The sequence below is a fragment of the Neomonachus schauinslandi genome, chromosome 10, assembly GCF_002201575.2.
Source record: "Neomonachus schauinslandi chromosome 10, ASM220157v2, whole genome shotgun sequence".
Taxonomy (NCBI): Eukaryota; Metazoa; Chordata; class Mammalia; order Carnivora; family Phocidae; genus Neomonachus; species Neomonachus schauinslandi.
This window is the reverse complement of record NC_058412.1, coordinates 61,331,599-61,355,985: the sequence shown is the minus strand read 5'-3', so window position 1 is coordinate 61,355,985 and position 24,387 is coordinate 61,331,599. Positions and strand designations below refer to the sequence as shown.

Below are 24,387 nucleotides of genomic sequence, written 5' to 3'. Positions count from 1 at the left end.
ATACTGACTGTAGAACTCTACAATATTTCCTATTAAATGGTATGACTATACAAATGATGCAGAAAAAGTTATCAATTCAAATTCCCTGAACATTTGACACTACAGCCAGAGACCACTCAGTACTGAGTAACATTTAAAAAATACCCAAAGAGGACATATACTCTTCTTAAAGAGAACTTGGTGCATTAGCAGACCCTTGTTCACAAATCTCAAGACATTCAAATAAATAACAAAAAATTTGCCCTGCATTTTGACAGATGTATAATTTTACATGGTGGGTAGCAAACTCATACAGGCCAGGGAGTCACTCTTCATTGAGTAGACATTAGTTAAAGTTATGGGCTTCAGTGAAAGAAAGATCTGGAGGTGTGGGAGAGTACTTTCTAACATTTATTTGAGGCTAATGCCAGAGAGCAAAACCATTTATTCCCAATACTATGCTTCTCACCTATCACCATCCCTTTAGCTAGCAAGTCTGATGGACCCACTGATTTGGTTTGCCATGACATTCCCTGATACCCTCGAACCAGTTTAGAGATGGCGTCAATGCTCCCTCAAACATGGCCATTTCAAATGATGCCCCTGTTACTCTTCCAAAGAAAAAAAATGTATATCCTTACATGTTTATTATAATTCCTTGACTGCCCCAGCAATTTTAATGTCTGACTTGCTGTACATTGAGAACCACTATTCACTAGTCCAGATTTTATTTTTAAGTTTATTAAAAATAAAGACAAAAGCTTGATGTGAGCAAAGAATACTTGGCTGTAAAAGTCCAGTTGCTCCTGTTTTGGACATTCTGAAGTCTTATCAATTTGCTCCAAAATCCAGAGATGCTCATTGACACCTAACAACAAATGGTTCATTCCTTTCAATCGAAAGCCTGAGCTTCTCAACTGCAAAGTGTGGGAACTTAGGTGCACCTTAATTCTAAAGAATCAAAAAAATTTACATATGAAGTTACCTCTTGGTAAGTTCCTTGATTGGGAACAAAGAGGGGGCCTTTTTACATATTACTCACCCCACTGCTGAGTCTGTCCATCTACAGACAGTGTTGATGATGTCACCAAGACAAAGGAGTGCATTTAGTCTAAAAAGCAACTTGAAAAGACATTGAAAGGTTGGAATTATGTATGGCAGAAGACAATTATGCAAGCTAAATGATTCTTTAATTAATAATGAGATCCATCACAGGCTAAAGAGAAAGACTTACAGGATGGAAAGCTTTGTGATTTACTCAGTGTGTGTCCATATGTGCCTGCAGTGTATATATTTGGAGATATAAATGATATATGCACAGTGTATGTACCATGGCATCTGAATCTACATGCTTGTTATCTCAGCTCATGACTCATTTATACACTGAGTGGGTGAATATCTAGAATGTAAGAATTGTCTCTTAAGAGATAGAACGCATTGCCTGGTTCCTGAAGCCATATGGTTTATTATTAGAAGAAAATTGAATTTCATTGGTTTGTAATCTGTTTCCTTATTTTCAAAATATAAGTAGTTGCTTTATACTGGCCATATTTAAATTTTTTAAACATTAAATCAAAACATGAATGTGCATAAATTTCTTCATGTATGTAAAGCTATACTCATATATCAATGTAAATGCATAAACTAACAAAATACTATTTATTTGACTTTTAAATGTTTCCCAGTCTCTAGACGAACAACTGCTTTAACCAGTTACATTTGCTTCCAAATGTGTCAGTATGACTCCCTCTTCACCCTCCTCTCCCCTCTTAGAAGCTACCAAGGGTGGGATATAAGGAAAATGGGGAGAGAGAGAGCTCTAACCCAAAGAGCTGCAGCATTATTAGGGGCAAAATTTCATTTTATGTCTTTTTTTCAAACAAAGTGTTGGCTAATTGAACATAATAAACAAACAAATAACAAACAAACAAACAAAAAAGTGTTCTATGGCTCTAAATGGTCTTGCAACCACCATTAAAAGAAATCTGAAACAAAACTAAAGTTAGTTTTTTATACCATACACACAAAAATTTTCACATAACACCCATGCTATATAGAACTACAGAAAGAAATCTTTGGAAAATTTTTAAAATACTTTTCTTATTAAAATAAAGCCTATGTAAGAAAAATGTTGGCAGATTTAAAATATATTAAACTTCTAGGGCGCCTGGGTGGCCCAGTCGTTAAGCGTCTGCCTTCGGCTCAGGTCATGATCCCGGAGTCCTGGGATCGAGTCCCGCATCGGGCTCCCTGCTCTGCGGGAAGCCTGCTTCTCCCTCTCCCACTCCCCCTGCTTGTGTTCCTGCTCTCGCTATGTCTCTCTCTGTCAAAAAAATAAATAAAATCTTTAAAAAAAAAATAAATAAAAAAAAAAAATAAAATAAAATATATTAAACTTCTAGATAGCACAAAACATTTTTTTTTTTTTAAAGCAGGCTGTGGGGCGCCTGGGTGCCTCAGTCGTTAAGCATCTGCCTTTGGCTCAGGTCATGATCCCAGGGTCCTGGGATCGAGCCCCGCATCGGGCTCCCTGTTCTGCGGGAAGCCTGCTTCTCCCTCTCCCACTCCCCCTGCTTGTGTTCCCTCTCTCACTGTCTCACTCTGTCAAATAAATAAATAAAATCTTAAAAAATAAATAAATAAATAAAGCAGGCTGCACGCCCAGCATGGAGCCCAACAATGGGGCTTGAACTCATGACCCTGAGATCAAGACCTGAGGTGAGATCAAGAGTCGAACACTTAACCAACACCCAGGCACCCCAAAATAACATTTTAAAAGAAAGTTAAAGGAGGGGCGCCTGGGTGGCTCAGTCGTTAAGCGTCTGCCTTCGGCTCAGGTCATGGTCCCAGGGTCCTGAGATGGAGCCCCGCATCGGGCTCCGTGCTCCCTGCTCCGTGGGAAGCCTGCTTCTCCCTCTGCCACTCCCCCTGCTTGTGTTCCCTCTCTCGCTGTGTCTCTCTCTGTCAAATAAATAAATAAAATCTTTAAAAAAAAGAGAAAGTTAAAGGAAAAACACACATCAGGAAGAAATATTTTAACATTCATGATAAATAACAGATTTACTATCCATCATAAATAAAGACCTCTTAAACATGTATTCAAGGGCAAGTAACCAGATTTAAAACAGCAAAAGATATTAAAAAGAAATTCAGCATTGAATGTATATGGTCAATAAACATAAGACACTAAACTCACTAGTAGCTAGGTAAAATACAAATTTTTAAAATATATATTGTTTTTACTCTATCAGATAGAAAAAATATATATGAAACAGACTTGCTTATGTCAAGTGTTCTTAAGCTTTTGGGAAAATAACCAATATTTAAGGACTTTGAGGATACATGAGTGCTAACAGTGCTTTTGGAGGACAATATAGCAATATCTTTCTACTTTTGAAAGATGCGTATGCATTTATGCAGCAACTCGCTTCTAGTTATATATCCTAGAAATACATCTATGTGTCATTCATTTATTCATTTGTTTCTTTACTTGTTCATTATTTTTGTAGTGGTTTTAAAACATTTCTGCAAATTCTTTGACAGTTCCTTTAAAAAGTGAAGTCTAATTCCCCTTCCCTTGAATGTTGGCCGGACTTTGTGACTTGCTTTGAACCAAAAATATGTGGTAGGAGGAGGAGTGATGTCAGGAATATTGCAGAATAGTGATTCTCAGCCCTTGTCCCCCAACCGTATATGGACACAATACCTTCATGAGATTTCTAGATCTAGTTAGAAAGCTGAAATACAAAAAAAAAAAAAAGAAGAAGAAAGAAAGCTGAAATACCCCAGGAAAGCACAAAACTAAGAACAGTTGCATTAAGATGGGTAAGAACAGTACTTTTTCTTTACCAGCATCACCCCTTTCCCTAAGCCATGATAAGCCTACGGTTAACTTCACACTCAATGGTGGAAAGCTGAAAGCTTTTCCTCTAAGATCAAGAACAGGACAAGAATGCCTAGTCTCACCACTTCTATTCAGCATAGTATGAAAGTGTTAGCCAGGGTGATTAGGCAAGAAAAAGAAATAGAAAATAAAGAAGGACGAAGTAAAATTATCTCTGTTTTCAGATGACATGATCTTATATATAGAAAAACATAAAGACTCCACTAAAAACAGATCCAATACATGAACTCAATAAAGTTGCAGGATACAAAATTAACTTAAAACAACCAATTGCATTTCTATACCTTGACAACAAACTATCCAGAAACGAAAGTAAGAAAGCAATCTCTTTTACAGTAGCATAAAAAAGGATAAAATGCTTAGAAATAAACCTAACCAAGGAGGTGAAAAACTTGTACACTGAAAACTACAAAAACATTGATGAAAGAAATTAAAGAAGACACAAATAACTGGAAAGACATTTCATATTCATAAACTGTAAGACTTAATATTGTTAAGTTTTTCATACTACCCAAAGCAATCTACAGATTCAATGTAATCCCCATCAAAATCCCAATCATATTTTTATAAATATAGAAAAAAAAAAAACAATCTTATAATTCATACGGAACCACATGGTCCAGAGTAGCCAAACTGAACTCGAGTAAGAACAAAGCTGGAGGCATCACACTTCCTGATTTCAAAACATGCTACAAATGTATAATAATTAAGGAAAATATATATGGTGTTGGCATAAAGACCAGTGGAATGGAATAAAGAGGCCAGAAAAAAACCCATGCATATATGGTCAACCGATATTTGACAGGAGTGCCAAAAATACACAATGGGAAAAGAACAGTCTTTTCAACAAATGGTGTTGGGAAAACTGGATATCCATATACAAAAAAGTGACATTGTACCCCTATTTTACACCAAACCAAAAAAAAAAATCAATTCACAGTGGATTAAAGACTTAGACATAAGATCTGAATCTATAAAACTCCTAGAAGTAAACACAAAAGAAAAGCTCCTTGATGTTGGTCTTGGCAATGATTTCTTGGATATGACAACCAAGCACAGGCAATAAAAGCTAAAACAGACAGGTGGAACTACATCAAACTAAAAAGCTTCTTCAGAGCAAACAATCAAAAGAATGAAAAGACAACCTACAGAATGGGAAAAAGTATTTATTTACAAACCACATACCTAAAAAAGAATTAGTGTCCAAAATACATAAGAAACTCCTACAACTCAATAGCAAAAAGAAAAAAACAAAAACAAATAACCCAATTAAAAATGAATGAAGAACTAGAATATAAATTTTTTCCAAAGAAGACATACAAATGACCAGCAGGTATATGAAAAGGTGCTCAACATCACTGACCATTAGGGAAATGCAAATCAAAACCACATGAGATACCACCTCACACCTGCTAGGTTGGCTATTATAAAAAAAAAAAAAAAAAAGGGAGTAAGTGTTCATAAGGATGCAAAGGAAAGGGAACCCTTGTACACTGTTGGTGGGAATATAAAATGGTGCAACAGCTATGGAAAACAGTATGGAGGTTCTTTTAAAAATTACAGATAGAACTACTGTATGATCCAGCAATTCTACTTTTGTATATATAGTCAAAAGAATTGAAATTGGGATCTTGCAGAGATATCTGCATTCTCATCTGCATTCATTGCAGCATTATTCACAATAGCCAAGAATGAAAATTACCCAAGTGTCCATCAACAGATGAATGAATTTAAAAAATGTGGTATATACCTACAATAGAGTCTTTTTTAGCTTCAAGTTTTTATTTAAATTCCAGTTAGTTAACATACAGTGTAATATTACTTTCAGGAGTAGAATTTAGTGATTCATTACTTATTTACAACACCCAGTGCTCATCACAACTAGTATTCTCCTTAATACCCATCACCCATTTAACCCAACCCCCCACACACCTCCACTCCAGCTACTCTCAGCTTGTTCTCAATAGTTAAGAGTCTGTTTTATGGTTTGCCTCTCTTTTTTTTTTCTTCTATGTTCATCTGTTTTGTTTCTTAAATTCCACATATGAGAAAAATCTTATGGTATTTTTCCTTTTCTGACTTATTTCACTTAGAATACTCTCCAGCTCCATCCATGTAGTTGAAAATGGCAAGATTTCATTCTTTTTTATGGCTGGGTAATATCCCATTATATATATATATATCTCAAATATAATAATATCCCATATAATATATGTGTGTGTGTGTATATATGGGGGTATATATATATATATATATATATATATATATATATACCACCTCTTCTTTATCCATTCATCAGTCTATGGACATTTGGGCTCTTTCCACAATTTGGCTATTGTTGATAATTCTGTGATAAACATCAGTGTGCATGTATCCCCTCGAATCAGTATTTTTGTATCCTTTGGGTAAATACCTAGTAGTGCAATTGCTGGATTGTAGGGCAGTTCTATTTTTAACTTTTTGAGGGACCTCCATATTGTTTTCCAGAGTAGCTGCACCAGTTTACATTCCCACCAACAGTGTGAGAGGGTTCCCCTTTCTCCATATCCTTGCCAATATCTGTTATTTCCTGTGTTGTTAATTTTAGCCATTCTGACAGGTGAGAGGTGATATCTCATTGTAGTTTCGATTTGTATTTTCCTGATGATGAGTGATGTTGAGCATCTTTTCAGGTCTGTTGGCCATCTGTATGTCTTCTTTGGAAAAATTTCTATTCATGACTTCTACCCATTTTTTAACTGGGTAATTTGGTTTTGGGATGTTGAGTTTGATAAGTTCTTTATATATTTTGGATACTAGCCCTTTACCAAATATGTTGTTTGCAAATATCTTCTCCCATTCTGAAGGTTGCCTTTAGTTTTGTTGATTGTTTCCTTTTCTGTGCAGAAGCTTTTTATCTTGATGAAGTCCCAATAGTTCATTTTTGTTTTCATTTCCCTTGTCTCTGGAGACGTATCTAGTAAGAAGTTGCTATGGCCAATGTCAAAGAGGTTACTGCCTGTGTTCTCCTCCAGGATTTTGATGGTTTCCTGTCTCACATTTAGGTCTTTCATCCATTTTGAATTTATTTTTTGTGTATGGTGTAAGAAAGTGGTCCAGTTTCATTCTTTTGTACGTAGTTGTCCAGTTTTCTCAACACCATTTGTTGAAGAGATTGTCTTTTTCCCACTGTTTATTCTTTCCCACTTTGTCGAAGATTAGTTGACCATATAGTTATGGGTCCATTTCTGGGTTTTCTATTCTGTTCCATTGATCTATGTGTCTGTTTTTGTGCCAGTACCATGCTGTCTTGATCGCTACAGCTTTGTAATATAACTTAAAGTCTGGAATTGTGATGCCTCCAGCTTTGCTTTTCTTTTTCAAGATTGCTTTGGCTATTCGGGATCGTTTGTGGTTCCACACAAATTCTAGGATTGTTTGTTTTAGCTCTGTGAGAAATGCTTGTGGTATTTTGATAGGGCTTGCATTAGACACGTAGATTGCTTTCAGTAGTATAGACATTTTAACAATATTTGTTTCCAGTCCAGTGTGTCATTACAAAGAGGTTAAATAAAGTTCTATACTCCGGAAACTATAAAACACTTATGAAAGAAATTGAAGATGACACAAAGAAATGGAAAAACATTCCATGTTCATGGACTGGATGTACTTAACAAATATATTCAGAACGTTTCATCCTAAAGCAGCAGAATACACATTCTCTTCAAGTACACATGGAACATTCTCCAGAATAGATCACATACCATATCACAAATCAAGCCTCAACAGGTACAAAGGATTGAGATCATACCATGCATATTTTACAATCACAATGCTATGAAACTTGAAGTCAATCACAAGAAAAAATTTGGAAGGACCACAAATACATGGAGGCTAAAGAACACCCTACTAAAGAATGAATGGGTCACCAGGAAATTAAAGAAGAAATTCAAAAATACATGGAAACAAATGAAAACAAGATGGCCCAAAACCTTTGGGATGCAGCAAAAGCAGTTAAGAGGGAAGTATATAGCAATATAGGCCTACCTCAAGAAGCAAGAAAAATCTCAAATACACAACCTAATCTTATACCTAAAGGAGCTAGAAAAAGAACAACAAATGAAGCCTAAGGCCAGCAGAAGGGAAATAGTAAAGCTTAGAGCAAATTAAATGATATAGAAACAAACACACAAACAAACCCAGTAGAACAGATCAATGAGGGGTGCCTGGGTGGCTCAGTCAGCTAAGAATCTGCGTCAGGCTCAGCTCATGATCTCAAAGGCCTGGGATCAAGTCCTGAGTTGGCTCCCTGATCAGCAGGGAGTCTGCTTCTCCCTCTCCCTCTGCCTCTCCCCCCTCCCCTTGTACTCTCTCTCTCAAACAAATAAAATAAAAAAAGAAAAACAACTTATCAATGAAACCAGGAGCTGGTTCTTTGAAAAAATTAATAAAATTGATAAACCCCCAGCCAGACTTTCAAAAAGAAAAAAGACCCAAATAAATAAAATCACTAATGAGAAAGGAGAAATCACAAGTAACACCACAGAAATACAAACAGTTGTAACAGAATATTATAAAAAATCATATGCCAACAAATTGGGCAATCTGGAAATGGATAAATTCCTAGAAACATACAAACTACCAAAACTGAAACAAGAAGAAATAGAAAACTTGAACAGACTGATTATCAGCAAAGAAACTGAATCAGCAATCAAAAATCTCCCAACAAACAAAGTCCAGGGCCAGATGGCTTCACAGGGGAATTCTACCAAATATTTAAAGAAGAATTAATACCTATTTTTCTCAAACTATTCCAAATGGAAATGGAAAGAAAACTTTCAAACTCATTCTATGAGGCCAGCTTTAACCTGACTCCAAAATCAGACAAAGACCCCACTAAAAAAGAGAACTATAAGACAATATTCCTGATGAACATGGATGCAAAACTTCTCAACAATATTAGCAAATCGAATCCAATAGCACATTAAAATAATCATTCACTATGATCAAGTGGGATTTATTTCTGGGTTGTAAGGGTAGTTCAATACTTGCAAATCAATCAACATAATACACCACATTAATAAAAGAAAGGATAAGAACCATATGATCCTCCCAGTAGATCCAGAAAAAGCACTTGACAAAGTACGGCATCCATTCTTGATAAAAACCATTAACAAACTAAGGATGGAGGGAACATACCTCAACATCATAAAGGCCATCTCCAAACACCCCACAGCTAACATCACCCTCAATGGGGAAAAATTAAGAGCTTTTCCTCTACATTCAGGAACAAGATGGGGTTGTCCACTCTCACCATTGTTATTTAACGTAATACTGGAAGTCCTAGCCTCAGCAAACAGAAAACAAACAAACAAACTAACTAACTAACTAAATAAATAAATAAATAAATGGCATCCAAATTTGGTGAGGAAGAAGTCAAACCTCCACTATTTGCAGAGGGCATGATACTCTATATAGAAAACCTGAAAGACTCCACCAAAAAATTGCTAGAACTGATACATGAATTCAGTAAAGTAGCAGGATACAAAATCAATGTACAGAAGTCTGTCACATTTCTATACTCCAATAATGAAGCAGCAGAAAGAAATCAGGAATTGATCCAATTTATAATTGCACCAAAACCTATAAGGTGCCTAGGAATAAACCTACAATAGAATATTATTCAACCTTTAAAAAGAAGGAAATCCTACTATTTCCAACAAATGGATGAACGTGGAAGACATTATGCTAAGTGAAAAAAAAAACCAGTTATCAGAAAAACAAATATTGTAAGATTCCACTTACATCATGTATCCAAAATAGTCAGACTCATGGAAGCAGAGAACAGAATGATAGTTGCCATGGGCTGGGGACAGGAGAAAATGGGGAGGTATTCAATGGATATAAATAAAACCACACTGAGATACCACCTTACACCAGTTAGAATGGCAAAAATAGACAGGGAAAGAAACAACAAATGTTGGAGAGGTTGTGGAGAAAGGGGAACCCTCTTACACTGTTGGTGGGAATGCAAGTTTAATATAGCCACTTTGGAAAACAGTGTGGAGGTGCCGCAAAAAAATTAAGAACAGAGCTACACTATGACCCAGCAATTGCACTCCTGGGTATTTACCCCAAAGACACAGATGTAGTGAAAAGAAGGGCCATATGCACCCCAATGTTCATAGCAGCAATGTCCGCAATAGCCAAACTGTGGAAAGAGCCGAGATGCCCTTCAACAGATAAATGGATAAAGAAGATGTGGTCATATATACAATATCCAAACTGAGGGTTGTGGAAAGGGAAGTGGGTGGGGGGGTGGGGTAACTGGGTGATGGGCACTAAGGAGGGTACGTGATGTGTTGAGCACTGGGTGTTATACTCAGCCATCAGAAAGGATCAGAACCCAACTTTTACATCAACATGGATGGGACTGGAGGAGATTATGCTAAGTGAAATAAGTCAAGCAGAGAAAGTCAATTATCATATGGTTTCACTTATTTGTGAACATAAGGAATAGCATGGAGGACATTAGGAGAAGGAAGGGAAAGATGAAGGGGGGGGAATCAGAGGGAGAGATGAACCATGAGAGACTATGGACTCTGAGAAACAAACAGGGTTTTAGAGGGGAGGGGGTGGGGGGGATGGGTTAGCCCGGTGATGGGTATTAAGGAGGGCACGTACTGCATGGAGCACTGGGTGTTATATGAAAACAATGGATCATGGATCACCACATCAAAAACTAATGATGTATTGTATGGTGACTAACATAACATAATAAAACAAAACAAAACAAAACACAGTGAGATACCACCTTACACCAGTTAGGATGGCTAAAATTAACAAGACAGGAAACAACAAATGTTGGCGAGGATGTGAAGAAAGGGGAACCCTCTTACACTGTTGGTGGGAATGCAAGCTGGTACAGCCACCCTGGAAAAGAGTATGGAGGTTCCTCAAGAAGTTAAAAATAGAGTTACTCTATGACCCAGCAATTGCACTACTAGGTATTTACCTCAAAGATACAGATGTAGTGAAAAGAAGGGCCATATGCACCCCAATGTTCATAGCAGCAATGTCCACAATAGCCAAACTGTGGAAGGAGCCAAGATGTCCTTCAATAGATGAATGGATAAAGAAGGTGTGGTTCATATATGCAATGGAATATTACTCAGCCATCAGAAAGGATGAATACCTACCATTTACACTGACATAGATGGAACTGGAGGGTATTATGCTAAGTGAAATAAGTCAATCAGAGAAAGACAATTATCACATGGTTTCCCTCATATGTAGAATATAAGACATAGCACAGAGGACCATAGGGGAAGAGAGGGAAAACTGAATGGGAAGAAATCAGAGAGGGAGACAAACCATGAGAGACTCTTGACTCCGGGAAACAAACTGAGGGTTATGGAAAGGGAGGTGGGAGGGGGGTGGGGTAACTGGGTGATAGGCACTAAGGAGGGCACGTGACGTGATGAGCACTGGGTGTTATACACAACTAATGAATCCCTGAACACTACATCGAAAACTACTGATGTACTATATGTTGGCTATTTAATTTAAATAAAAAAAATAAAGTTTCAGTTATGCAAGACGGGTAAGTTCTAGAGATTGCCTGTACAACATAGTGCCTATAGCTAACAACATAGTACCATGCACTTACATTTTTGTTAAGAGGGGAGATTTCATGTGAGGCATTCTTACCATAAAAAAGGGGAGGGGGACACAAGGAAACATACAGAGGTGATAGGTATTTGTATTACCTTGATTGTGCTGACAGTAACATGGGTGTATACCTATGTCCAAGCTCATCAAATTGTATACATTAAGCATGTATAAAGCCATAAACAATGTGGAAGTGGTGATGATAGGTAACTTCCCAAGTTAGGTCACAGAAGGGATAGCTTCTGTTTGGCTCCTGCTCTCTTGGATTGCTCATCGTGGGGCAGCTGGCTGCCATGCCAAGAGGACACTCAAATAGCCTGTGGAAAGGCACACGTTGGAGAGAACCGAGGTGTCCTAATGACGACAAGCACCAACCTGCCCACCGGTGAATGAGCCACCTTCAATCCTCCAGGCCTCGCCCAGACCTCGGATGACTGCCAACATCTTGACTTCACTTTAGTGAGGGATGCCAAATCAGAACCAGCCAAGAATCTCCTAGATTTCTGACCAACAGAAACTATGAGGTAATAAAGGTTTGTAGGTGATTGAGGCCTCTAAGTTTTAGTGTAATTTGTTCTGCAGAAGTAGATAACTAATACACAATATTTTATGGTAGCTTTATTTGTAATAGTAAAAAATCAGAAACAATTTAAATTTCCATCAATAAGGGTATGGTTGAATAAACTGTAATTAATATTATGAAACATATTAGGAAACATTATGCAACTATTAAATTAACAAGGTAGCTCTATGTAATCTAAAGAAAAAAAACCTTCAGGAAGTATTAAATAATAAAATCATCAAACATGCATTGTATTAATTTTATAATAAAATACATTTGGAAATATGTAATTTACATATACACCTACATACATTTGTCTGTATTTGTACATGTATTGCAAAGAGGATTGGCCTGAAGGAGGTAGCAAGGAGATTTCACTTTATACACTTCTATATATTTGGAATTTTTTAATAACAAACATGTGCCATGTTTACTTTTCTAATTTTATTTTAAAAATTAAACTAATGAAAAATAAATGAAGTAGTATTCTCTTCTTTTAAGAGCTTTCATTGTTGATACTAGCTAATTACGTCCAAGTACAAGACAAGAAAATAAAATAAAGTCAAAATGCACAATTTAATAGCTTTGTGGCTGTGAAAAAGCAAGTGAAATGACTATTAGTTTTGACTCCAAGCCGGGTCGTTTTATGTCATTCTATGGTCACAGCTTACCTGCCTGTCAAATGGGGTAGTGGATCTCAAGAGATGACCTTGGGAAGAAATAAGAATGACTTGGACCAAATACACCACTGATATCACACAAAGTCCAGAACCCACGCCAAATACCAGATGGACTGTGGGTCGATAGTGACATCTTCATGTACAAAGGACAGCACATTAAAGAAAGGGATGAAATAGATGTCTACCTGTGGGAGCTATTGATTGGGTTTAATGCTAGGGCTTTTATCCTGTTATGCTGCATGTAATATGCTGAGGATTTCAGAAAAAAATAATGCATGGGCTGTCCCAAGAACTAGAGGTCAAAAGGGAGTGGATAATAGCATTTGAATAAAAAGGAAAAATTGATTAGCTGATAGTGATTATTAGGCAAGGTTACAGAAGGCAATATTACAACTAGTGGAGCATCACTAAAGGACACTCATCCCTTAATACAAAGCCATCTGAATCAACCTAAAGTATAAAATATGAAGACTCAGGTGACCAAGGCAAACTTTAATTGGGATTGCAAATATTACATTGCAAAACATGGCTAAAAAGGCTCCTTGAGAGTGTTTATGTAAAACCTTATGCCTTTCTTTCAAAGGTTCCTTACAAGGAGTTCCAAAAAAATTCTTTAATTCCAGTTTATATATTTTCCTTATTTTAATGTTCTCGTCTCTGGTGTAGGCATATTATAAATGGAATTAACTACATTACTAATGCTTTTAATCTGATTTTACTGGTGCCTAGGGCTGATGACTAGGAATCAGCATGTGTGTCGTTAAAACAAAAATACAGTTATAGAGAAACAAAATTACATGTCCAAATAAACATACCTATCAGTGCACTTTACTTATTATCCCAACTAGCCAACACACCAGGCCCTGACTGCATGTCTTCAAAAAGAGGTAGCTACAAAGCAGTTTATATGGCTGCTAGAATCAAAAACTCAGCCTTGATCAAAGAACTGGCAAGAAGAGCCCACAATCTGATGGGTTCCTTTGTTTGTAACTCCTGAATTTTAGGCCTGAAACTACATATTTGTGAAGCACTGCATGCATTTTTGTAAGACTATTCATATATAAGAAATAATTGACAGTTTTTAATTCACTCAAATCAACTGCCAAACAATCCACTGGATTGCTGCAGAGTTGATCTGATTTGGCCATTCAGACGAATGCAGGATCAGGACTTACTGGCTACTATTGATTGAAAGTCCTCTGTGTGAGGCCACCACTTTGAATCTGGTGACAGGTGAAGGAAAGAAACGCTGGAGTGTATGAGCTGAGAATTTTAAAAGCAATGATTAAAGAGAGAGTATGACATAGTCTAAAACATCAGAACTGGCTCCTGATACCACAGTGGGCTCTTGCCTCAACTTACATTTGCTTATATTTACTTTGGAATATTTCCAAATTCTGTGCTATGCCCAACATAAATCATCTCAACATGAATGGCTGCCTCCTCCTCCCACCACCTATCAAATCTGCTCATGGACTCAGACATACTGGTGACCTTGCCACGTGCTAAAACCTGCCCAGACCACCCCTGTGCGAGGGGTCCTGGTGGTCTTCTGCCCTCTGACAATAGTTTCTGAGCTACTTAGTAGGGAGCAACTCTTTCTTTTGGCCATTGCATCTCTTGTTATTTTGGATAATTATTTAAATTTTTATGCTATCACTTGACTTTTTACATTGAACATTACCCAAAGTACATGGGAAGCTGTGGGGGTACAAATGATTGTATTTTATCTTCTTTTCTTGCCTTTCATGTCCTGTCCCCACTTCCCCACTACCACTGGGCCTGCTACAGTGTCTTACACTGGGAAATCCTTATCACAGGTTTGTTTTGCAGTTTGAAAACTGTGATACAGTCAGCAAGCCCTTGGGCACTTCGCAACTCCACGGGGACAGAATAATAACCGCACCCCCAAAAAACCTTTACTACCATTACAGGAGCAAAGGCAAAGGAAAGGGAAATATGTTTAATGAAGAATTAGAATATTTTCACAATACAATTTAATCTTCCCAGTATGCTCACAATGAAGTGGGTATTATTATTTCTATTTTACAGATGAGAAACCAAGCTAAGAAAGGTTAAGCAATCTGCCTAAAGTCAACTTGATTTTCTGAGGGCTGATCCAAACCTGGGTCAGCTGGGTTCTATCCTCCAGGCCAGGTCAACAACAGGTAACGTTAGAGGCTACGTGAATAATCTACAGAGCAGGGTGACCACTGAGGGATCATGGAGTGATAACAGCAGACGGAAATGGGCCACCAATCAGGAAAGGCTTCTTGAACAAGGGATCACTGAAAGGAGAAAACAAGATGGAATACAGTCCTGAAAAATAGAGGATCGAGCAAGTGAAGCAAGGTAAGAGAGAAAAGAAAAAGCATTAAGGCTGTAGAAATATTTACAGTCGGTTTCCAACCTCCTCATATTTTCTATCTAGCCAAACAGCAATAAAGGTATGTGCAAAAACATATATATTAAATTACTAGGTGTCAGATTTCTGATTTGATAACACTTGGTATAAAAATAACAGTTATTATTACTCTTCATTTATCTAGCTCTGAGCACATACACAGCACAGTATAATATGTAGAACTTATCAGGAGGGACAAGAGTGGTGCCCCAAGGGCTTTCCAAGTAGAGGCTTGGGTGGAGACTGGGTGGCATCTGAGAATCAGGGCACTGCAATCACACAGGTGTACGATGGCCTCCTCTCAGGGCTGTGGGCGAAGACGTGTGGTCCCGTTGCAGGTGGCCTTTTCCTTTCGTGGGATAAGAAAAGGGATTCTGGTGCCCATTTTTTAGAAAGAAGATGTTGATTGGAGCCTTTTCCTAATATTATGTGCCCCAGATTACTACATGTAAAAAAACCAACAACAGCCAGTTTTCCTCTAAGAAAATTGCTGTCTTTTGAGTGGTGAGCCAAGTTCAATCATGATCCAGGGAAAGCCTCAATCTGGGAGCAAGTGCAGATGGACAGCTTTCTCCTCAGGGTCCCAGCAAGACAAGTTTCGGCTCATAATGATTAAGTGTATTAGTTAAAGAGTATAGTAAAGATAGGCTCAAAAATGCTCTGCTTATGCACCATTGCTCAGAGATTCAGAAGACAACCAAGAGACAGAAAGTAAGCTCAAGTTCCTTCATTTAAATCAGAGCACAGGGGGCGCCTGGGTGGCTCAGTCGTTGGGCGTCTGCCTTCGGCTCGGGTCGTGATCCCAGGGTCCTGGGATCGAGCCCCGTATCCGGCTCCCTGCTTGGCGGAAAGCCTGCTTCTCCCTCTCCCACTCCCCCTGCTTGTGTTCCCTCTCTCACTCTGTCTCTCTCTGTCAAATAAATAAACAAAAATCTTAAAAAAAAAAAAAATCAGGGCACAGGCCCTCAATCATGGATTATTAACTTGTACTCTGGGCACAAGTTTAATAAGCTTGGTTTTATAGTTTCCCAGCACTGATAATTTAGCAAGAGCAGATGAGAAGTCTGATTGAAGGCAGAGAGCTAGACAACAGGGAAGCAATGGAAAAGCTGAAAAATGTAGCCAGGACTGGGTTGGGATGGAGTGACGGGGCACAGAACACGCAATCTACAACTCACTGAGCACATCAGTGTTTGTACAGGGTCATGACCCAGAGTTCGGCTTCTACTTGTTTGAGCTGTTATGCATTATATATTGTCCATAATAAAATTATTATTTTATTTTTTAAAAAGAATTATGACATTCTGTAAAAACAAATACTGAATCAACTACTCCAGTTGAAAGAAAAAAATAAAATAATTGGAATAAAGAATTTAAGAATAGAGAGCTCATGATATAGAATAAAAGCAGTAAATAACATTTGGACTTTAGTCTATAACCACTATTAATTGTTATGAAGATTTAAGGCAAATATAAACAAACTTCTTAAGTTAAGATGGAATGCAAAATGCTAATGATCAGTTGGAAAATAATTCCAGATATTTCAAAGAAATATGTCGGAGAGAAACTAAAATCATGTTAAATTTCATTTAACACTGAGTAAGTATTTATTGAACCCCTATTATATGTCAGGAGTTATACTAGGTGCTAGGGTTTTAGAAAAAAACTATACAAACAAACAAACAAACAAAAAATACAAACCAGTTCTTGCCTGAATTATAACCTAGTACGGCGACAGACAATAAACAAGTATATAAATCTATAATGTCACCTCTGGTCATGATACATGCAACAAAGAAGAATAAACCAGGGTAAGGGAGTCTGGGGACAGTAAGGGGAGAGTGCTATGATTTTTGATACGGTGTGTCTTGGATATTCTCTCTTAGGAGGTCAGATTTAGACAGAATCAATGAAAATAACATGGCCATACAGAGGAAGAGCATTCTAGGAAAAGTGCTAGGTGAGTGCAAAGGCCCTGAGGCAGCACTGAATTTGGTGTATTTGAGGAATAGCTAGAAGCATAACAAGAGAGGGAGAGAAGGTAAATAACTGAAAACATGGGTAATATTCTAGCAGAACAGGACCTACTGTTGAATTGGATGTCGGATATGATGGAGAGAGGAAATCAAGGAGATATTTTAGGACCCCCCCCCCCCCAAGCTCCCCATCACCCTGATGCTGGGATACTAAGTAAATGGTGGGCCCAATTACTGTGATGGGGGAAAATGAGAAAAAAAACAAACAAACAAGGGGGATTCTTTTGGAGATTTAGAGGGGTTGGCCTGAAGATCAATGCCTGGGACCACCAATGTATAGATGGTAGGTAAACCTAGGGGACTTCTTGAGAGACACCAGGCAGTCTAGATACAGGGAACAACAGGCCCAAAGGCTGACTCATGACACATGATGGCATTTAGAAATGAGCAGAGCAGGAGGAGTATGGAGAGGAGTAAGGAGTCCAAGAGTCTAGGAAAAGCCACAGAAAGTAGAGTTCTAAAGATGAAAAAAAAAAAAAAAAAATCTCCAGAAAGGGTGAGTGATCCACAGGCTAATTGCCTTAGAGTTCAGGTAAATCAGGCGAGTTCTGAGAACCCCCCCATCAGATATGGCCATCCGTTGGTCATGGGCAGCCTAGAAGGGAGTGCTGGGAGATAAATTAATAGATTTACAGATGATTTAAATTTCTGACAATGACAGAGAAATGTACAAAGTTGAAAGTTAAAGCCAACATCTAATATCATAAATACGCCACAGAGGGATCACTTCTGCCATGTCCCTCCCCGGGGCCGTAGCCCTCTCTGCCTGGTGACCTGTCCCTGATAGGAGTGTGTCACATCCTTGGATATAGTGGGATGCAGGACCCAGGGTGGCATCCTTCCTTTCTGTTACAGTGAGTCATATATACCCAGGATTTAGAAAAGGGCTCGTCCAAACAATTTAGAGAAAGGGAAATATTCAAGAACCTGACTGTGAGACTACAAAACTGAGTGAGCAGAGGCAGTAAGTGGGGGGGGCGGGACCCTCAGTAGTCCAGCAATGACTTGCCTTAGAGAAAACTAGTTCTACTTATTTACTTCATCAAGTGAAATCAAATTTCAGAGAAGCTATATTAGTTAACTGTTCAGAATTATTTAGGAAAAAAGAGGAAAGGGATGTAGTGCTTCTGGACAGTGGAATGATAGTGAGGACATCTCCTACACGGGGCATGGTGTTTCCTCTACCATTGTAAACATTTGATATAATTGCCTACTGGGAGAAAATCTAACCATCAGCACCATGTTTTTTCCCCTTATAATCACCTATATTTTTATTGTCCGTGGTGGTGGAACTGATGTATGGTAATATTCCTTTCTCTTTTTTAAGTACTCCATGACAGAAAAAAAAAAAAAAAAGGAAAGGAAACTTCCATTGTGATAGCATAGCAGCCAAGATTTAAAGGTTGTGCTGGACTTACAATTGAAATGCAAATCACTCTTTGCAAACAGCTTCCCGCTGAGGCCCAAATTTTTACAGATCAGGTTCTGCTGTCCTGATGAGGAATCACCGAACAGCATTTCCCAGGATTCACAAATTAGTTGCTGTCTAAGGTATCATTTTCTATGTTATAATTGTAACTTACCAGAGGAAACTTTGTCACAAAAGACAGTACCCTGGGCTTGTATTATTTTTCCAGCTGCACCACCACTAAGAATTCTTTCACACACAATAAAAATACACACATCACGACCTCCCTCTCTGAAATACACACTCCTTGAATATAAACATTTTGAGAATATTGGTGTGCTTTTCTTCCCCTTCCTTTTTAGATGTGCAGGTGGTAAAATACTGGCTGCCATGAACTGCAGACAATAAATAAAAATTACCAGCTTCTTACGGCTGCCTGATAGAAATGTGCCAGCTTAGAAAAGCCTGATTCTCCGGGCACGATGAGTCTCAGGGAGAAGTCCCTGGATATGCATTCAGGTCCTCCTGCTTGGTGTTCCCTCGTGTGCGGAGAAGGCTTGTCCAGTTCAGACCTGCAGAGCTGCCCTCAGAAACAGGAGGCCCTCAGGACCCTAACGGATTCCCTCTCCCGCCCCAAGTTCAAAAGGCTGATGCCCCGAGAGAGGCAGCACTGCACACACAGGACAGAGAAAACAATAGGTTGAGAATCTAAAAGCCAAAGTTGAGAGATGAAATAATAATTCCAGAAAGCATGGTAGTCCGGGGAGAATCTCACTAGCTAGTACTCTTACACCTTGGTCTTGTCACAGACCTCGCAGGCTGAGTTATCTGAGACAAAACCCAATGTGTCTATGGGCATCGATTTCATATATAAATGTTCTGGATCTGAGTTCCCCAAAGAGAAGTCTGAGAATCACTTGTCCCAGCAGCGCACAGGGAGCTTGTTCTAAAATGTGCTTCTGGGGATTCATCCCCAGAGATTCTGATTTATTATCCCTAGGATATGTTCCAAGAATCTGCAATTTTAACCTGTTCCCCAGATGATTTTTATGCATACTGAATTTGAGAAACACTGCAGTAGATGAACTCTGAAATTCCTTCCAGACTTAAGGCTTGAGAAATCCATAGGTTAGTCAAGCATACCCACATGAACACTGTGACCCTTTACCAGAAATATCGATCTTTGTGTCTTTATATGTATCTATATGTCCATATCATGTCTATCCATCTCTATCCATATCTAAAGCTAAGTCTACATCTATGTCTACACCTACATCTACATCTGTATCGACAGCTCAAGAGAAATAGAAGGCAAAAGCCTACTTCAGATGAGGCTACTATTTACATCTAGATAGAAGCTACCAGAGGTCCCTCCACCTGAGTATATGATCAAAGGCCCTGTCGACTGGCCAAGCTATAAATGTGATGAAATCCCATAGACCATAGTCCCCTGGCCACTGAAAAGAGATGACTCTTACAGGTGCGGTCTTCTGCTAGGGCAGGAGAGATTCCTCAGAAAGGGAGACAAGTAGGGGAGAAGCATGGTCCTTTCCTCGGCCTCTGTCATTTGGAGAGGAGGAAAATCTGAGGAACAAGGGCAGAACGGCCCTTCAATTACCTCAGTTTCTTTGATGAAGTAGGAGGGAGAGAATATGTTGTGAGGAGAGGAGGAGAGAAGAATTGAAGGAAATTATGAAAGGTTGGAGTTATTATTGAAGAGAAGAGGTGAGAAATCTAAGCAAAGTCAATAGAAAAGTGTGAGTTGCTTTAGCCCTGACTGGGGCGAAAGCCTCTGCAATTTTATTATCACTAATCAGCTTGGCTGCAAAGTTGTTCATAGCAACATTTAATTCTTTGAAACCCAGGGAGACCGGATATGCTTTCACATCTTTTTTTTTTGGTCGTACATTTTATTCATGGTGAATTATCTATTCATATACTTTGTTCATATATTTTATTACTTTCTTCTTTAATTTCTTTGACCATAAATGTATTTATGGTAATATCCTTCAGTGTATGCACTGCAAATAATGGCCTTCATTTAATGTGTATTTAAGTATTTTCAATGTGCGTAAGTTTTTTTTTTTTTAAGATTTTATTTATTTATTTGACAGGGAGAGACAGCGAGAGAGGGAACACGAGCAGAGGGAGTGGGAGAGGGAGAAGCAGGCTTCCTGCTGAGCAGGGAGCCCGATGTGGGGCTCGATCCCAGGACCCCGGGATCACGACCTGAGCCAAAGGCAGACGCCCAACCGACTGAGCCACCCAGGCGCCCCCAATGTGCGTAAGTTTTTATTTGTACCCAAATCTACTGAATTTTCTCTTTACATAGTTTTCAGTATTTATTAAACTTACGAAGTCTATACTGTTGAGGAGGCCCAAATATTTGCAAGATTTTTCTATTATGGCTTGCAATTTTTTCTTCCCCTGATGATTTGCTTCACCTGATAAGACAAAGGTATCTTAATTTTTATCCCCTTCAAGTGGCTAACAAATTGTAGAGTCAACTTGCAATGATTCACAGGTTAGGGAGGCCAGCATAACATGCATGGTTATAATGCTATGAATAATTCCCCCAACGAATACAGCAAATTGCTTTTTTTCTTCCTATAAAGCTTTCATTTCAATAAACTCTTTATCCAAAGTACCCGTTTATAATAACATTTATCTTGGCAAAAAGATAAGCCTGGTTTCTTTAGGTGACTCTACTTTATTGGGCCTTAGTCTCCTTACGTATAATGTGAGACATTTGTTTTAGGTGATTCTCAAAGGCTCTCTCAACTTTGAAACTGTGTTATTTGTACGAGCATTGGGAAGGTCTCTCATTGTGCTAACTGGGGATACAAACCCACCTGACATCCTTAGAGGAGGGGCGAAACGTTACAGCCTCTGGGCCGTATCTGGCTAGTGGCCAGTTTTTATAAGGCCCTTGAGCTAAGAATGGTTTTTACATTTTTTAAAAGATTATTTATTTATTTGTCAGAGAGGGAGAGAGGGAGAGACAGAGACAGAGACAGCATGAGCAGTGGAGAGCAGCAGGTAGAGGGAGAAGCAGGCTTCCCGCCGAGCAGGGAGCCCAATGCGGGGTTCCATCCCAGGACCCTGGGATCATGACCTGAGCCGAAGGCAGACGCTTAACCGACTAAGCCACCCAGGCGCCCCTGGTTTTTACATTTTTTTAAAGTTGCTAAACAACAACAAAACAGTAAGACTATTTGGCAGAGGCCCAGAGATCATATGGGGTCCTCAGGGCCTCAAATAGTTCCTACGTGGTCCTCTGCAGAATCTGCTGACTGACTCCTCCTTCAGTGTCTGCAGTCATGTCTTTTGTTATCACAGGCACATCTCCAAAAGTACCATCGGCAGAGAACATGACCTGTACCGTATTTCCTCTTCTTCTGGGCACAGATTCAGAACACATTTCCCAGCCTCCCTTGCAGCCAGGGCTGGCCACTAACTGAGGCTGGCAGGATGGAATGTGGGTGGCGATGACCTCTGCTAGATCTGTCCCCTGCTGGACATCCCAATTCAGTAGCTATGTGTGCACACTGCCCTGCGAACACTAGTTGAACGTAGAGAATTCAGCAGAAGACACCAGCACTTCAGGAGATGTGGGAGCCACGAGGTGGAGGGAACTTGAGTCCCTGGCTGACCTGGTGGTAGGCTATCCACCGACAAAGAACAACACATTGAACTTCATCTGAGCAAAATGCAAACTCGTGTTGGTTAAGGTGGGAGATGGCGGAGTTCAATACAGCTGATGCAGTGCTTCTCCCGCCACAGATCAGCTGGCGCGTTGCTTCTGCCTGCTTTGAGCCAGGAAACCAGAGCACCGTTCCTGCTAAAAACAAAATCGTGACACTGAGGACTCACCAGTTTCTGAGTGAAAGGAAAATTCTATGATATCAATTTAAGACCGAGATTTGGGTAGATCAGAGGCCTTTGTCCATTGGCTGGTTAGGTTAGGTCTATTTTTTCTGAGACACAACTATTTTTTTCTGAGAGAGATCTCTATTCAAGTAAGCAGAGTGCCAGACCATCAGCATTAACTGCATTGAGGCTCTGCTTTTCCTACCCTAGGGCTGGGGCTAATCAGAATGGAATGGCTTCAGGTGAGTATAAGTGCATTTTAACTAACCAATCACTAAGTTGAGCTCTGAAGATATATGAAGAAGAATTATACTCTTTGGATATTCCTATTGCCTGGGAAAAATCACAGAAATAATCCTAATTTTCTAAAACAAGAGACCCTCCATGACAGTACAGAAAACGCTATCTCCAGAATATTTGTATATATATAACAACAACAACAACAACAAAATTAATGAGTAGACATCACTATGAAGACAAAATTGTCCCGGGGGGAAGCAGTTAAGAGCATGACTGAATTTAGGAAGCCTGGGTTTGAATTCTTGCTGTGCCACTTTGTTCCTGTATGACCTCTTAAGACCTCAATCTCTCTGTTCTGCTGTTTCCTCCTTTGTAAATGGGGGGGGGGGGGGGGGGGAGAATGATACTAACAATGCGTGCTTCTTAGAATTGTAGTAAAACTTAAGCAAATGACTATTTTTCACTTAAAACAGTGCTGGCACATAATATGTATTCATTCATTCTAATCATTACATGATTCAAAATAAGGGCACTAATCCGATGTGCGAAAATCTCCATGTCCCCTCCTCTCAGTCATGCACTTCTGTAAACACCTTCCTAGTGTTCCACTGTTGCCGAAATCATCCAATTATTCCTTCCCAGCCAAATGTTGAGAAAAGGGTTAAGTTATAGAGTTGCAACAGGTGGACAGGACGTGAGGGCGTTGCGCTCGGATGTAAGGACAGGGAAAAGAGAGGTAAGGCAAACACAGGGCGTGTGTGGTGAGATTAGTGCTTGTGGCTCTCATCTCTACAGAGCAGCACTTTTCCGAGGGCAGAACTCTGTGTTCTAAGAGCGAGACTTAGAGACCAAAAGCAGCTTCCTGTCTTCTCTAGAGGAAAGAAGCTATCCTTTCTTTCCAACCCACTGTCAGCTTGAGATATGTGTAAATCCTCTCTTTATTCTGACTTGGAGAAAAAGAAGCATAAAAATTCATGATCAGAAGGGAAAGTTCATTTTGGAGAAAATCTTCAGTTGCTAATGGCTATTTATATGTATTTTTAAATTGCTTCCAAATGATTAAATTCTGCAGTTTAGATTATCTGGACAATCTGAATATTTGCACATTTTATTTTTTTATCAGTATACCTGGTTCCCTTTGTTAAACTTTATAGTTCCTCAGAGCAAAGCATGAAGAACTATATTCTTATTCAGTGCATTTTGAAAAGCTTGTTTTGTTTTCTTCGAGGAGGAGATACTTTTGCCATAAAGTTTGCAGTCACCTTGTTTGCAATCTCTTAAACAAGTGATAATTTATCATGGAGGAAAATAAATTCACATACGACATGCAATATGAACACTCTAGTTTCTGCTATTAACTCAGAATTCTTAGTCCATCCTGCATGTTTTATAGCCTAACATAGTGATATGAAAGGAATTTTATATATTTTAGTTCTGTCCCTCTGCTGGCAGTGGAAGTAAATCCCAAAGTATTTCAGCAGGTGCTATTAATATGCAAATAACAGAGAATACACTATTTCTAATAGACCTCCCAACTGCATGGGAGGCATCGCTGTTGGAGCAAATTAGCTTTCTGTAATTTGCATGCTTTTCACAACCTCCTGGGATTATATTTTAGATCAGAGACAATAAAAGCATATGCAGTTAGCTTAGA

At 38.9% G+C, this 24,387-nt stretch overlaps 1 long non-coding RNA gene across 1 annotated transcript in view; it reads right to left on the bottom strand.

The window, feature by feature from the left end:
- Window positions 1–1,065: 1,065 nt before the first annotated feature.
- The window catches only part of LOC110590454, a 92,798-nt gene continuing 69,476 nt past the window's right edge, over window positions 1,066–24,387 (bottom strand). Inside the window, exon 3 of the long non-coding RNA XR_002480952.1 lies at window positions 1,066–1,101. This is a non-coding gene — a long non-coding RNA (uncharacterized LOC110590454). The remainder of the gene's footprint in view (window positions 1,102–24,387) is intronic.